Consider the following 14,089-nt stretch of genomic DNA (forward strand, 5'->3'; position numbering starts at 1 on the left):
ATGTTCATTACTCACAGGTTGGAAAATTAGGGCTTTATTTGTAGGCATATTTTAATCATTATTTTTATTAGGCTTAGACTGTAAATCTTAATACAGAGAAAGAATGTGCCTACATATAATTATCAATGAACAGCCCTCCATCTTCCGTTTCACAGTGTATCATCATTATGATTATTATTATGATTAGTAGTAGCCTAATAGTAGTAAGAAGTGTTTTTGTGTTATGTTTTTCATAACAAGAAATATATACGTCCATATAACGTCACCAGAAATGACCAAGCCAGACGTCAAAATATTGAACGGGATTTCAACGTCAATAGGACGTCGGTCTATGACGTCGTTTTTTTCGTCAGGTTGAAAACAGGTTGAATTCAGGTCACTGACGGACGGACGGGAAAACAACCCTATTTCAACCGGAAATCGACGTCGAATGTTTAGTGGGATGTAACTGTTGTATAAAAGCAATAACTCACTTGAGGGTTGTGGTTTATGGCCAATACACCACGGGTTGTGCTGGTCGACGCATGACCGCAGCACAACCCGTGGTATATTGGCCATATACCACACCCTCTCATGAGTTATTGCTTCAGTATATGGCAGACACAGTGAACACGCTTGAGTCCTTGGCTAATGAGCCTGGATCATAGCGATGATGGTGGATGGGCGGTTCTCACACATGCTGACTGCCTTGCACAGGTCACCCTGTGGTGCCCAGCTCACTGCCTTAGTTGAGTTCCATATGGAGGGCTGGTGTGTGTGTGTGTGTGTTCTCATCAGGGGCATGGTTCCCAGGGATATTTACCCTCCCACACACACACATACACACACACACACCCCCAGGGCGTAAGAGTGACATTGGCCAGGGTTTAGTTGCTCTTGCACAGACCCTACATCATACAGTGGAACATATGGCCAAAGGAAACCTCCTAAACACACACGCACGCACGCACACACACACACACACACACACACACACACACACACGCACACGCACACGCACACGCACACGCACACGCACACACACACAGCCCAGACAAAGCTATCCAAAAATATAAAAGTAATTAAATTGCTATGAGGACAGGAAAAGCAATATATTTCCTTCAGACCTTATCCGCCTTTGTAAAAGACACTAAGTAATATACTGGAGTATAGTAATGGATATGGAAATTTAAAGTAAATGCAATGTCCGTTGTGTAAAATCAGTTCAGTTAGATGAATTACATGTCAATATGCAGCAACACGTCTATACCTCAACAGTGGAACGATACACTGCTTGATATATTGGCTCAATTTCCTCATAATGGCCTCAGTGTGTCAAACGAATATTTCACCAACTCAGTGATGTCACAACTCCGCAAATAACCATGTGAACGTGTTTCCTAGTGCTGCCTGGGAAATGGCCTTCCGCAGGGTTGGCCTAGTGTTCTCATTTGTGGAGGCCTACCTTTCATTGGTGGGTAATTTGCCTGAGGAAAGTCGTTTGAATTTTCGTCTGAGGAACCCCAGAGGAACTGTCATAGACCGGCAGTTGGGAGCCCGCTAGTTTGGAGACACATGTGCTAAGTGCCGCTGTACAAACAACTACTTAGTAAAGGCCTTCACCATGATCAGCAGTACATAGTGGGTCACTTGTGACATGTTTCACACGATTTTTATGCACATTTGTGGACATACATTATTGCCACATGCTCACCCAGACTACAAGTGTAACCCAGTTAAGTTGGATAAACTCACTCCACTAGATAAATAAGGCCCGGCTGTGTCACTGAATAGATCGCTTTTTGGTGGTGTAGCTGGTTAAAACAGCGGTTGGGAATCAGAGGGCCCGAGTTCGAGACTGGTTTGGGCGAAGTAGGGTGCCTTGGAAAACACAACGCAGACAAGTCGACATCGGTTACACAAAGATGTTGCACCAGTCTGTTGTTGTGAGTGCCATCTTCTTCATCTTCTGGGGTAGTGGTTTCAAAGCAACAGATGCTAACAGGCTGGACAAGCTGATCAGGAGGGAAGGCTCTGGACTCAGTGACTGCAGTGGCAGAAAGAAGAATGCTGGACAAACTGAGGGCCATGATGGACGGCAATGTTTCCCACCCACTTCACGAGACTCTGGTCAGACAGAGAAGCACCTTCAGCTGCAGACTGATCCTGACACGGTGCTCCACAAACAACACACAATGTAGGTGGTAATGCCGAGACACACACACACACACACACATGGCTGGAGTGTCCACTGATAGAATTTCTCTCCTGCTTTTAACCCATCCCGTCGTCCTTCCCCCAAGGGCAGCGGGGAGCAGTCAGTAGGCAGCGTGTAGGGGACGCGCTCGGGGGCCAACCAAGTGCTCCTGTCCGTCTTCGCCAGGGACGGACAGCGGTAGCGGTCTGTTCTTCTGCATGTTTTTCATATTGGGCTCTTTTTAGGGGAAACCCTTGCAACCACGGGGAGAACATGCAAACTCCACACAGAAAGGCCCGGAGAACTTCTTGCTGTGTACTAGGTACTGTGCCACTGTGCTGAACGTTTGGGGTTCAGTGTCTTCAAGGACACTTCGGCACACTCCGGAAGCTGGGATCGAACCGGGGACCTTGCGATCCAGCAGCTCTACCTCCTGAGCTACATGCCGCTCCACAGTGCTCTTCCATCAGTCCTTCCTACTATCCGCCATGCTCAACACATCTAGTCACTGGCTGGACACTATAGACCCGATCCAGCTTGGTGTCAGCTAAGATAGCCGCTCTGGCATCAGTTGTTTATTGATTTTAACATTTTTCCACATTTTGGATATATCTGTATATATTTTTGGATGTTACTACCTTTTTTCACACCCTGTAGGCCTATATGGTAGTACGTTTCTGTGCCTTATTACACCACCCCCTTGAGTCTTTTGATGTTATTGCTTTGCATGGTAATCCCTGCATCCTGCTTGATATGAGTAATTTCAAATCCATGTCAATCTGAAGGATCAGAGACCTGGGGCTTTCCTGTCTTCCCCCTGTGAGGGTTCAGTCTGAGTGAGACCCCTCTCCTTATCTTCCCCCTACGTGTGCTGTCTTGTTGATGCTGAAACATTCTTACCTTAATCTGCTAGACGCCTGTCAACATACTGCCAACAGATATCCAATACATCATATTCATGAAGAACTGAGGTATTATGTTTTTCCATATTTTCAAATGTACCCTGGCCAAGGCAATAAGGGAATTACACTGTTGCCTAAGAGTGTTTGATTTCAAATAGTTCTCTCACTGAAAAACAAGACCCTGCAAATATTTGTTAATGGTTGCTAATATTAAGTTCTATGTTCTATGTGTGTGAATATGCTGTCATAGTAACAGCTGGTTAGGTTTTGACAGCAGGCTTGGTGTACTGTATGTCTTCAACATTAGGCCGATCCCCAGCACCTCATCTGGGCTGAATCTGACAAAACAAAAGTTATGGACTCCTGTCCAGTCCGGCGTGCCGTTTGTGGAGATATTTCACACAGTAACTGCGATGACATAGCCCCGGAACCACACCAGACGTCAGCTCTCGAGTACATTTGAGTCGACGCCAGAACGTCACAAAAATGCGTCCTCTGGCTTCCCCTCCCTGCCCTCGCCTTTGGAGAGCCAGCGTTCTAGACATTCCAGAGGGCCGGAGAGCGACAGCACGCCTGGGGATCGTCTGGGTACGAGGCGAGGGAGAAACTTGTCAGGCCGCCGAGCGACAAGGGAGGAAGCGTTGAGATGCAGAGTGAATTTTTCTCGCTGAGCCTTCTCAGATGTGTGGGTAAATGCAGGGCCCCCTCATTTGCTGTAAATAGTGTCATGTTGGAGGTGTGGTTCTCACCAAGATGATGTAGGCTATTTCTCATCTGAAGAGAAGGGGGAAAAAAAGCCTTTGGGGGGGAAAAAAGGGTTCAAAAATAAACAGTGCGCCTTTATTCATGTGTCCCCTTCTAGTGCGTGACAATTCATGGTAGGCCTTCACGCCAGCCTTATACCACATTCCTGCCTGCGTAGCAAGCTCTCTGGAACAATAGAACCATCAATTAAAATAGCTTTCTTCAGCTTGGATCTATTATTACTGGCCAAAATTTTTCAGGGGCAGGCTCTGGGAAACAGAAAGGAATTTCACTGTAGACTACAGTCCAGCGTGATTGGAAGTGGAAGGCTTTTGTTGTCAAAACCAACACCCCATCTCATTTGTCTTGATTATATTACGAAACAGCTTACTTTTGCATTGGGCTAAATAACCAAAGATGCATGCTGTATACCATAATAGACACATTTGATTACTACCCCCTCTAAAGTAATGAGCATCTTTACTGATTTAAATGAGATGAATATGACACAGCTCCCTCAGTTTCTGTTTGACCTCCCTGTGCACCTTCCGATCCTGATACCCTGGACCATCATCTTTGGTAACAGTGGAAGACAGGTCCTACTGTACAGGTACTACTGTACACTGTTCTCAGTTCTGACCCAGTGTATACTGTTGATCTCATTTCCTTGAAATCATTACGAGGAAACAATCAAACTATAACACAACTAGAAATGGTGCTCAGAGAGTATAAACCTCCTCCCATGAGTGCATTTTATGGCTGTGTGCACACACACATCTGCGTGGGCAGGACAAGCATGTTTAGCACAGCTGCTTTGTTAGGTTGAGAGCTTTAATCCAGTCCAAACCCTGTGTCCCTGTGACCTTCCCATGTGGAGTTATGGCCATTTCAATTCCCCCTATTGACAATGAATAGGTCCAAAAAATTTAATGGAGGTGAATGGCCGGCCATGTTTCATCAGCTCGTGGACCCGCCCCATGATTCAAATCTGTTCCAAAATGTAGTTAGCCCATGCCACACCCTTCCACCGAGTTTCGTCAGTCTGGTAGTTTTTGTGTAATCCTGCTAAAAGACGAACAGACAAACAGACAAACAAAAAAACAAACAAACAAACAAACACAAACAAAAAAATCAACACGCCACCTGCGCTGTCGCTGGGACGGAGGTAATGAGAGTTTGAAAGATGTGTATGGAAACACACTTATACTCTCTGGATGCCCTTGAAACCAGTTTGTGTGTGTGTGTGTATGTGTGTGTGTGTGTATGTGTGTGTGTGTGTGTGTGTGTGTGTGTGTGTGTGTGTGTGTGAGTGTGTGAGTGTGTGTTTTAGTCAGTCTGTCTTTTCTGTCTGTCTGTGTGTTAGTGATTGTGTGTGTTTGTGTCTGCATGTATGGCGAACGCCGCCTGTTGATGGTGATGACACAATTACAGGTCAGAGCACACGTTTATTTTTCCACTATTTTATGATAAATACAGCTAACCTCAGGGACACACCACTCCACTGGAGAAAGTTGAAACACGGACCTGGGTGGAACCAGAGGAGGGGGGGGGGGGCAAGTGTGAAAAAGCGTTCCGCTCTGACAGATAACTGTCCTGAAAGACCGGGTTACAGTATGGCGACACAGCATCTACCGTTCAAAATGTCACTGTCTGCTAGCTATCTCTATGACTACAGTGGCTTAGAGTACGTATGTTTTCCACCAACATTTCCTGAAAAGTGTGCGACAAAGTTAAGAAAAAAGGAAGTTCAGTAAAACACAGGTCTCTTAAACACATTTTATGGAGCTTACTCTTTCCTCCAAGAGTGGCTGAGTTTCTTATGTCCTTTTGACCCCCTCTGTAGTTCAGGTGGTGTCTGTCGTCTGTTAAAGACATTAGTCTGGCTCCCTGCTGGACCACAATAGAGAAGGCAACGGCACACAATGGTGCCGGCACATGCACACGACCATGGAATGGATTTATACAGGACATTTCAAAGCCCGCAAAGCACTTAACATTGTAGGCGGGGACTCAACACATGGAACTCTTTAAAACAGCAGACGCTCAGGTGGGCTTTAGGCCTAGAGTACAGCATTGTCGGATCCAACAAAGATGTTCTGGTCGGGGCCATCAAAGCCTTTTTTTTCCGAAGTGTGACGTTATAAGCCTGGCTTTACGGCTACTTCCTCTGAGGTTATGAAAGGTTGGTTTGGTTCATTTCATGGGTCGTAATCAGAACATTCCCTTTGTATTTCTTCCTGGCTCTTTCATATCTTTGCGGACGTCAGTACCACAACACCCTCGCTCGCATTCCCCTCTCTGTTAAGTGGTAGGCGGTGGTAACTGTTAACGGCGCTCGACCTGAGAGTCCCAGGTCAGCTGTAACATGACGCTCTGCAGCGTGCACCAGCTCTCATCGCCCGTAAAGCAGACTAGGGAATAAGAACCATTGAGGCAGAAGCTGTGAGCATCAACAAGCTGAGCTAAAGGCTGTCAAAAGAAATCAGAATTAACCACTTAACATTACAGCTCAGTAATAAGAGGGTAATACGATGGTAATATATGCATTAGTACCAGGAAATAACCAACAATTAACAGTAGTTACTAGTAGTAGTTACCCCCCCCCCAATCCCTTCCTATTTAAGCCCATGATTTGTTACATGGAAAAAGAGACAATAGTTTCCATGTACTGCAATAACATGGAATCAGAGCTGTACAATACAACATTATCTGTTTGCTATACCTTTTGGTATATCCCATTGGCTCCGTTGTGCCAGAGAACAAGCCAGCACAGATAAGTAATTGCAATTATTTAAAGGGGTTGTGTGCTATTTTGGACATTTAGCCATATTTGTGGTCTGTCTACCATGAACCTGAAACATACAGTAGAGACCATAATTTCACTGATCGTTCCAGTATTGAGCTAGCTGCAGTTTTTCTGCAGGCTCTCACTGGGCCTCAATGGAAGTCAATGGGACAATTCAGGTTCATGATAGATAGACCACAAATAGGGCTAAATGTCCAAAATAGCACACTACCCCTTTAAAAGTTGTATTTTGAACCAGGTCTATAACACAGCAGAACAAAGCCCAGCCTCTACTTAGCTCAACCACTACCTCCTCTGTAGGGATTCACATAACAGAAGGCGGTTAAGCTCTCTCCACAACATCTCGTAACTGTAATAAATCAATATCAGAGATGCCATTAGCTGGTGTAAAACTACACTCACACGAACGACAGACAGAGATGTTCCACCTGAGTGTATCTGGTCAGACTGGGCCTGGCGTATTCCAGTGGTAAAACTACACTCCAAACGACAGAGCTGTTTCACCTGATTGTGTCTGACTCGGGCCTCCCGTGTCCACGGTGTGAAACTGCTGCAGGGGCTGTGTTGCATCATCCCTGTCTCAACATCTCCCATGTTAGCCTATACGTCTTGAATGGAAAAAGAGGAAGTTGGAACAGAACAGTGGAGTCACTGACGAGAGAGAGAGAGAGGGGGGGGAGAGAGAGATAAGGCAAAGCTCTCTCAAGTGATTTCTCTCAGGTCGTGACCCAGAAAACACTGGAATTCAGGCAAACTCCCCAGAACTGCCTGATTCAAGCGCCGGATGGGATCCACCTGAGTTGATGTTTCCTGTTTCTGAGGTGCTTTTCTTACCGCCAGTCTCATGTTTTGTCGAAGAGCTCAGATAGGAAGCAGATGCTGGTTTACACAGAGCAAAGCGTTTCAGGGGTTTTGGATGTAACTGAGACTGACAGACTGTGTTGGTGTGCCGGGCCAAGGAGGCAGCTGTATCCGTTAGGGGAGAGAGATTGGAGTGGTCAGTTACGTTACGACTCCCCACCTGTGTCCAATAAGAAGCAGTATTTGATGAGGGCAGAGCAACGCAAACACGCCTTGACCAGAACCAGCCTCCTACAACAAAAGGAGTCATGATGAGACTGATTGGGGAAATTTGAAGAAAGTAGGTGTGAGCGTATTTTTCCCCTTTTTTCAAGTTTTCGTTCCCTGGGGCGTAACTGTTCGACAGTCATGTTATTCTGTCTTTGGGTGGGGTATGATATTTACTTTGTAGAGAGAGAGAGGAGAAGGGAGAGAGAAAGTATGTGTATGTCTATTTGGTGTGTGTGTGTGTGTGTGTGTGTGTGTGTGTGTACGTGCGTGTGTGTGTACGTGCGTGTGTTCGTTCGTGCGTGTGTGTTTGTGTGTTTGTATGTGAGTGCCCTATCTGGGGTGAGTCCAACTCACAGTTTGGGTGTTCTTCACTGGCCACAGAAAGACATCCTCATTTCAAATAGAAATACACATTGTTTTAATTTAATCCTGCATGGGAGAGTACATAGATGCTTGGCACACAGGCGTCCCGGCCCCTTGCAAAGTCTTTAAAATGCCATTCGAGATATTGGAAGGGGGGTTTAAGTGGAAACATTTGTCAGAAACACCATCAACGCGTGTGATCAACAAGTGACTGACAAATCCGAGGATGGACAACTTTGTTCTCTGAAATCTATCAACTTCCTCACAGAAACAAACATGTACAGTAAATCAAAACCAGACTTTGATTCCTTTTATCTTGCTTACCTTTACCTAATATTAGTAATGACCATTTTATGTCTGTTTGACACATTGCGGTGTTCAGCATGACGGACTCTGAACACATGTTTACAGGCTCTACCTACTCCAGCCTGTGGGGTGACCCCTCAGTGCTGTGAAGAGAGGTGGGTCCCCCCCCCCCGTCAAATACTGTTTTATGGGGTTCTCTAGAGGTTCTCCGTTCAAGGTGACATTTAGATGTATTGGGTATGGCTACATCAGCAGTTTCACTCTGTGGTATTTCTCAGTATTCCGAATATGAATTGATCTCAATAGAATATCTGAATTGATAGATGAGTCCATAAAATATAGTGTGTATGTAGCCTTCCTTACCATACCAGTGACGGTGGGCAACTAACCAGAAACTGGCAACACAGCTACTATTCTAGGTACTTTACTATAGTAGTTACTATTATACCTCAGTAAACCAGGGGAGTTTTCCAGAGCCTCTATTGAGTTAATGTGATAGCTCTCTGAGGGCAGCTCCCTGAGGCCAAGGCCTATAAGGCTGGGGCTCTGGGCGACAGTCCCAGCCCAAATAGCCAGTCCCCAGGTCGGGCTAATGCTGTTCTGACTGTGAGGTAATCTGCTTGGAGCACGTACGCAGGCATAGTGAGAAACACACTGGGATTATGCATAATCCCTCTGTGAGAGTGTGTGTGAGAGTGTGTGGGAGTGTGAAAAGAGTGTGGGATCATTCACCTGAGACATGGCTGCCCATACCCATCCTGACTGGACAGGACACAGGAGAGAGGTGGGAGTGGAGCTCTAATATATATATATACATACTGGGGAGAATTTACTCTATATAAACATATATTGGGGTATCTAATGATTTAAACACCATTTACCAGACAATAAGTCTCTATTCTATTCTATTCTATTCTATTCTATTCTATTCTATTCTATTCTATTCTATTCTATTGTATTGTATTGTATTCACAAGCAAGACACATGGATGAGATACAGGGTTTTAGTCTATTCAGCTAGCTATTGAAAAATGGAACAGGCTAAATATGTATGAATATGCAATGAGGAACGATGAGTGTTTTCTTTCAGGCAGACGATTGGTCCATCACCCCAGTGGAAGCTAGCTGACAGAAGCAGCTCAGGGTACTTGAGGGTAATTGAGTGAAGCGAGCTCATTAACGTGGCGTGTTTGTGGTGTGCTGACAGGTGAGAACAGCAGGGACTCTCGCTAGGGGCCTGCTCTGGGTGTGTACGCTACTGCTGCAGCTGCACCTGCTGCGCTAAAGGGTAAACACAGGGGACAAAACCTGGAACACAACCGTCTCTGTTTGTGTTTAGGTTAAAGACTTTTTCAAGCAGACATGTTTTTCATGTCTATATACCTTATGGTTTGTATGGTACCCTGACATGTTATTGGCACACCTGACCCCAGAGAGCTTTAAACTTGCCAGGATCAAGTTGGACACACCCTTTACCTTTCCCCCAGGCCCCCAGGATAGGTCTTCTATCTCCAGAGAGGTGTACTGCAGAGTAGTCCTGCCCGCTGGGTGTTGACTCCTCTCTTCTGGGTGTTGAGTCCTCTCTTCTGGGTGTTGAGTCCTCTCTTCTGGCTGCTGAGTCCTCTCTTCTGTGTTGAGTCCTCTCTTCTGGGTGTTGAGTCTTCTCTTCTGGGTAGTAAGTCCTCTCTTCTGGGTGCTGAGTCCTCTCTTCTGGGTGCTGAGTCCTCTCTTCTGGGTGTTGAGTCCTCTCTTCTGGGTGTTGAGTCTTCTCTTCTGGGTGTTGAGTCCTCTCTTCTGGGTGTTGAGTCCTCTCTTCTGGGTGCTGAGTCCTCTCTTCTGGGTGGTGAGTCCTCTCTTCTGGGTGCTGACTCCTCTCTTCTGGGTGTTGAGTCCTCTCTTCTGGGTGTTGAGTCCTCTCTTCTGGCTGCTGAGTCCTCTCTTCTGAGTCCTGAGTCTTCTCTTCTGGGTGTTGAGTCCTCTCTTCTGGGTGATGAGTCTTCTCTTCTGGGTGTTGAGTCCTCTCTTCTGGGTGTTGAGTCCTCTCTTCTGGGTGCTGAGTCCTCTCTTCTGGGTGTTGAGTCCTCTCTTCTGGGTGTTGAGTCTTCTCTTCTGTGTGTTGAGTCCTTTCTTCTGGGTGTTGAGTCCTCTCTTCTGGGTGTTGAGTCCTCTCTTCTGGGTGCTGAGTCTTCTCTTCTGGCTGCTGAGTCCTCTCTTCTGAGTCCTGAGTCCTCTCTTCTGGGTGTTGAGTCCTCTCTTCTGGGTGTTGAGTCCTCTCTTCTGGCTGCTGAGTCCTCTCTTCTGAGTCCTGAGTCCTCTCTTCTGGGTGTTGAGTCCTCTCTTCTGGGTGTTGAGTCCTCTCTTCTGGGTGTTGAGTCCTCTCTTCTGGGGGCTGAGTCCTCTCTTCTGGGTGTTGAGTCCTCTCTTCTGGGTGCTGAGTCCTCTCTTCTGGGTGTTGAGTCCTCTCTTTTGGGTGTTGAGTCCTCTCTTCTGGGTGTTGAGTCCTCTCTTCTGAGTCCTGAGTCTTCTCTTCTGGGTGTTGAGTCCTCTCTTCTGGGTGATGAGTCTTCTCTTCTGAGTCCTGAGTCTTCTCTTCTGGGTGTTGAGTCCTCTCTTCTGGGTGCTGAGTCCTCTCTTCTGGGTGTTGAGTCCTCTCTTCTGGGTGCTGACTCCTCTCTTTTGGGTGTTGAGTCCTCTCTTCTGGGTGTTGAGTCCTCTCTTCTGGGTGTTGAGTCCTCTCTTCTGGGTGCTGACTCCTCTCTTCTGGGTGTTGAGTCCTCTCTTCTGGCTGCTGAGTCCTCTCTTCTGAGTCCTGAGTCTTCTCTTCTGGGTGTTGAGTCCTCTCTTCTGGGTGATGAGTCTTCTCTTCTGGGTGTTGAGTCCTCTCTTCTGGGTGCTGAGTCCTCTCTTCTGGGTGTTGAGTCCTCTCTTCTGGGTGTTGAGTCTTCTCTTCTGTGTGTTGAGTCCTTTCTTCTGGGTGTTGAGTCCTCTCTTCTGGCTGCTGAGTCCCTCTCTTCTGTGTGTTGAGTCCTCTCTTCTGGGTGCTGAGTCCTCTCTTCTGTGTGTTGAGTCCTTTCTTCTGGGTGCTGAGTCCTCTCTTCTGGGTGTTGAGTCCTCTCTTCTAGGTAGTGAGTCCTCTCTTCTGGGGGCTGAGTCCTCTCTTCTGGGGGCTGAGTCCTCTCTTCTGGGTGTTGAGTCCTCTCTTCTGGGTGTTGAGTCCTCTCTTCTGGGTGCTGAGTCCTCTCTTCTGGGTGTTGAGTCCTCTCTTCTGGGTGTTGAGTCTTCTCTTCTGGGTGTTGAGTCCTCTCTTCTGGGTGTTGAGTCCTCTCTTCTGGGTGATGAGTCCTCTCTTCTGGGTGATGAGTCCTCTCTTCTGGGTGTTGAGTCCTCTCTTCTGGGTGATGAGTCCTCTCTTCTGGGTGTTGAGTCCTCTCTTCTGGGTGTTGAGTCCTCTCTTCTGGGTGCTGAGTCCTCTCTTCTGTGTGTTGAGTCCTCTCTTCTGGGTGTTGAGTCCTCTCTTCTGGGTGATGAGTCCTCTCTTCTGGGTGTTGAGTCCTCTCTTCTGGGTGTTGAGTCCTCTCTTCTGGGTGCTGAGTCCTCTCTTCTGTGTGTTGAGTCCTCTCTTCTGGGTGTTGAGTCCTCTCTTCTGTGTGTTGAGTCCTCTCTTCTGTGTGTTGAGTCCTCTCTTCTGTGTGTTGAGTCCTCTCTTCTGGGTGATGAGTCCTCTCTTCTGTGTGTTGAGTCCTCTCTTCTGGGTGTTGAGTCCTCTCTTCTGGGTGTTGAGTCCTCTCTTCTGGGTGATGAGTCCTCTCTTCTGGCTGCTGAGTCCTCTCTTCTGGGGGCTGAGTCCTCTCTTCTGGGTGATGAGTCCTCTCTTCTGGGTGTTGAGTCCTCTCTTCTGGGGGCTGAGTCCTCTCTTCTGGGTGTTGAGTCCTCTCTTCTGGGTGAGTCAGGCCTGCTGAATGTTGAGATTCTAGATTCAAGATCCAAGAGTCTTTATTAGTTACAGCCGTCATACATGTATAATAAAGTACAATTCTTGGCTTCCAGATCCTCAGCCTTGCAGCTACAACAGAATAACATACAAGATAATAATAAAAAAAAAACAATGCAATATAATACAATAAAAAATATGGTGTGTGTGTAAAGTGTATGGTGCGTCAAAAGTTCAAATGTGCATTGTCCGCATGTTAGCGTGTGTTTGTGTATGCACAGTCTGGGTGTGTCTGGGTGTTTGTGTGTGTGTGTTTGTGTGTGTCTGTGTCTGTCTGTGTGTGTGTGTCTGTCTGTCTGTGTGTGTGTGTGTGTGTGTGTGTGTGTGTGTGTGTGTGTTTGTGTGTGTGTAAAGCCAGACAGTTAGTGTCCATTGTTCAAGAGCCTAGTGGCCTAGTGGAAAAAGCTGCCCTGGAGCCTGCAGGTCCAGGCTTTGAGGCTACGGTACCATTTGCCAGATGGCAACAGCTGAAACAGGCCATGACTGGCGTGGCCGGGGTCTTTGATGATCCTATGGGCTTTACTGGCACTCCGACCATTGTATAACTCCTGGATGAAGCAAAGCTCACATCCCCTGGTGCACTGGGCAGCCCATACCACACTCTGCAGCGCTTTATGGAGAGGAGATGCACTTGGCAGTTCTGGCCAATAGTAGTGCACTGACTACCTACGTTAAATGCATTTATTGTAAGTCGATTTGGCTGTAAGCGTCTGCTAAATGACTAATGTAATGAGTGAATCGCAGAGCAATTTCGGATGTTTTCGGTCAGGATACATGATAGATGAGTCCTGTCTGCTGGGAGCTGATAATCCTGGAGCTGCTGATGAAGGTAAAAGTCAACTCTATTACTCGGTATCAGTGTGCCAATTCAGCCTTAGGCGCAAAGCGCCGGTGCCACGTCCCAGTCAGCGCGAAGCTGAGTGGCGGGTGAAAGACAGAGAGAGGTGGAGAGAGACGGAAGGATGTTTGGAGAGGGCGGATGAGCGATGGAGACTGAGTGAATATGCCTGGCAGCCAGGAGTGGGTGATGGGGCCTAGCCTGACTCGACAACTCCGCCGCTCCGAGCACACCGGTCACGTTGCGGCGTTCGAGTGCCTTCTGTCAGCAGGCCCCCGCTCTAAACGGCCGAACGACATAAACAAGTCCTCGCCAGTGGATGTCCCTACCCAGCCTGTCACGTAAACGCTTTCCGCCTGCCCTCGCCAGATTGGCCGTTAGTCTTTCCTTACGCGAGCGGACTGGGCATGCGTCCAGAGCTGTGGCAGACACGCTTGTTTATGTGTCCTGGGGGAGCCATGCTAAGGTCATGCTAGGGACGTCAAAGGCTAAAAGCCACCGGCTCATTTTTCACTTATCCTCTATGAGACCTCACTCTGTTTTTCTCGCAGTGATATAGAGGTATTGTATGAACAGGGCATTCATAGCTACAACAATGTATGTAAGTGATTGAGGGATGGGTGTGTTGTGCAGTGTGTGTGTGTGTGTGTGTGTGTTTATTTGTGTGTGTGTGTGTGTGTGTGTGACTGTGTGGTCTGGCCAGTGCTGCGTTCCCGCGATGTGGAACTGTTGTGTTTCCACAGGGGAGCTGTTTGCTGTGGCACAACTCGCTCTGACCATTGTTCCTGTGCTCCTGATGACATACTCAGCCACAATGGAAATCAAAATGGCCTCTGCGTGCCAACATGGTCCGCATGCAAGATGTGGAGGGTTACTCTGGTCAAAGGTGAGAA

The sequence above is a fragment of the Borostomias antarcticus genome, assembly GCF_949987555.1.
Source record: "Borostomias antarcticus genome assembly, chromosome: 6".
Classification (NCBI taxonomy): Eukaryota; Metazoa; Chordata; class Actinopteri; order Stomiiformes; family Stomiidae; genus Borostomias; species Borostomias antarcticus.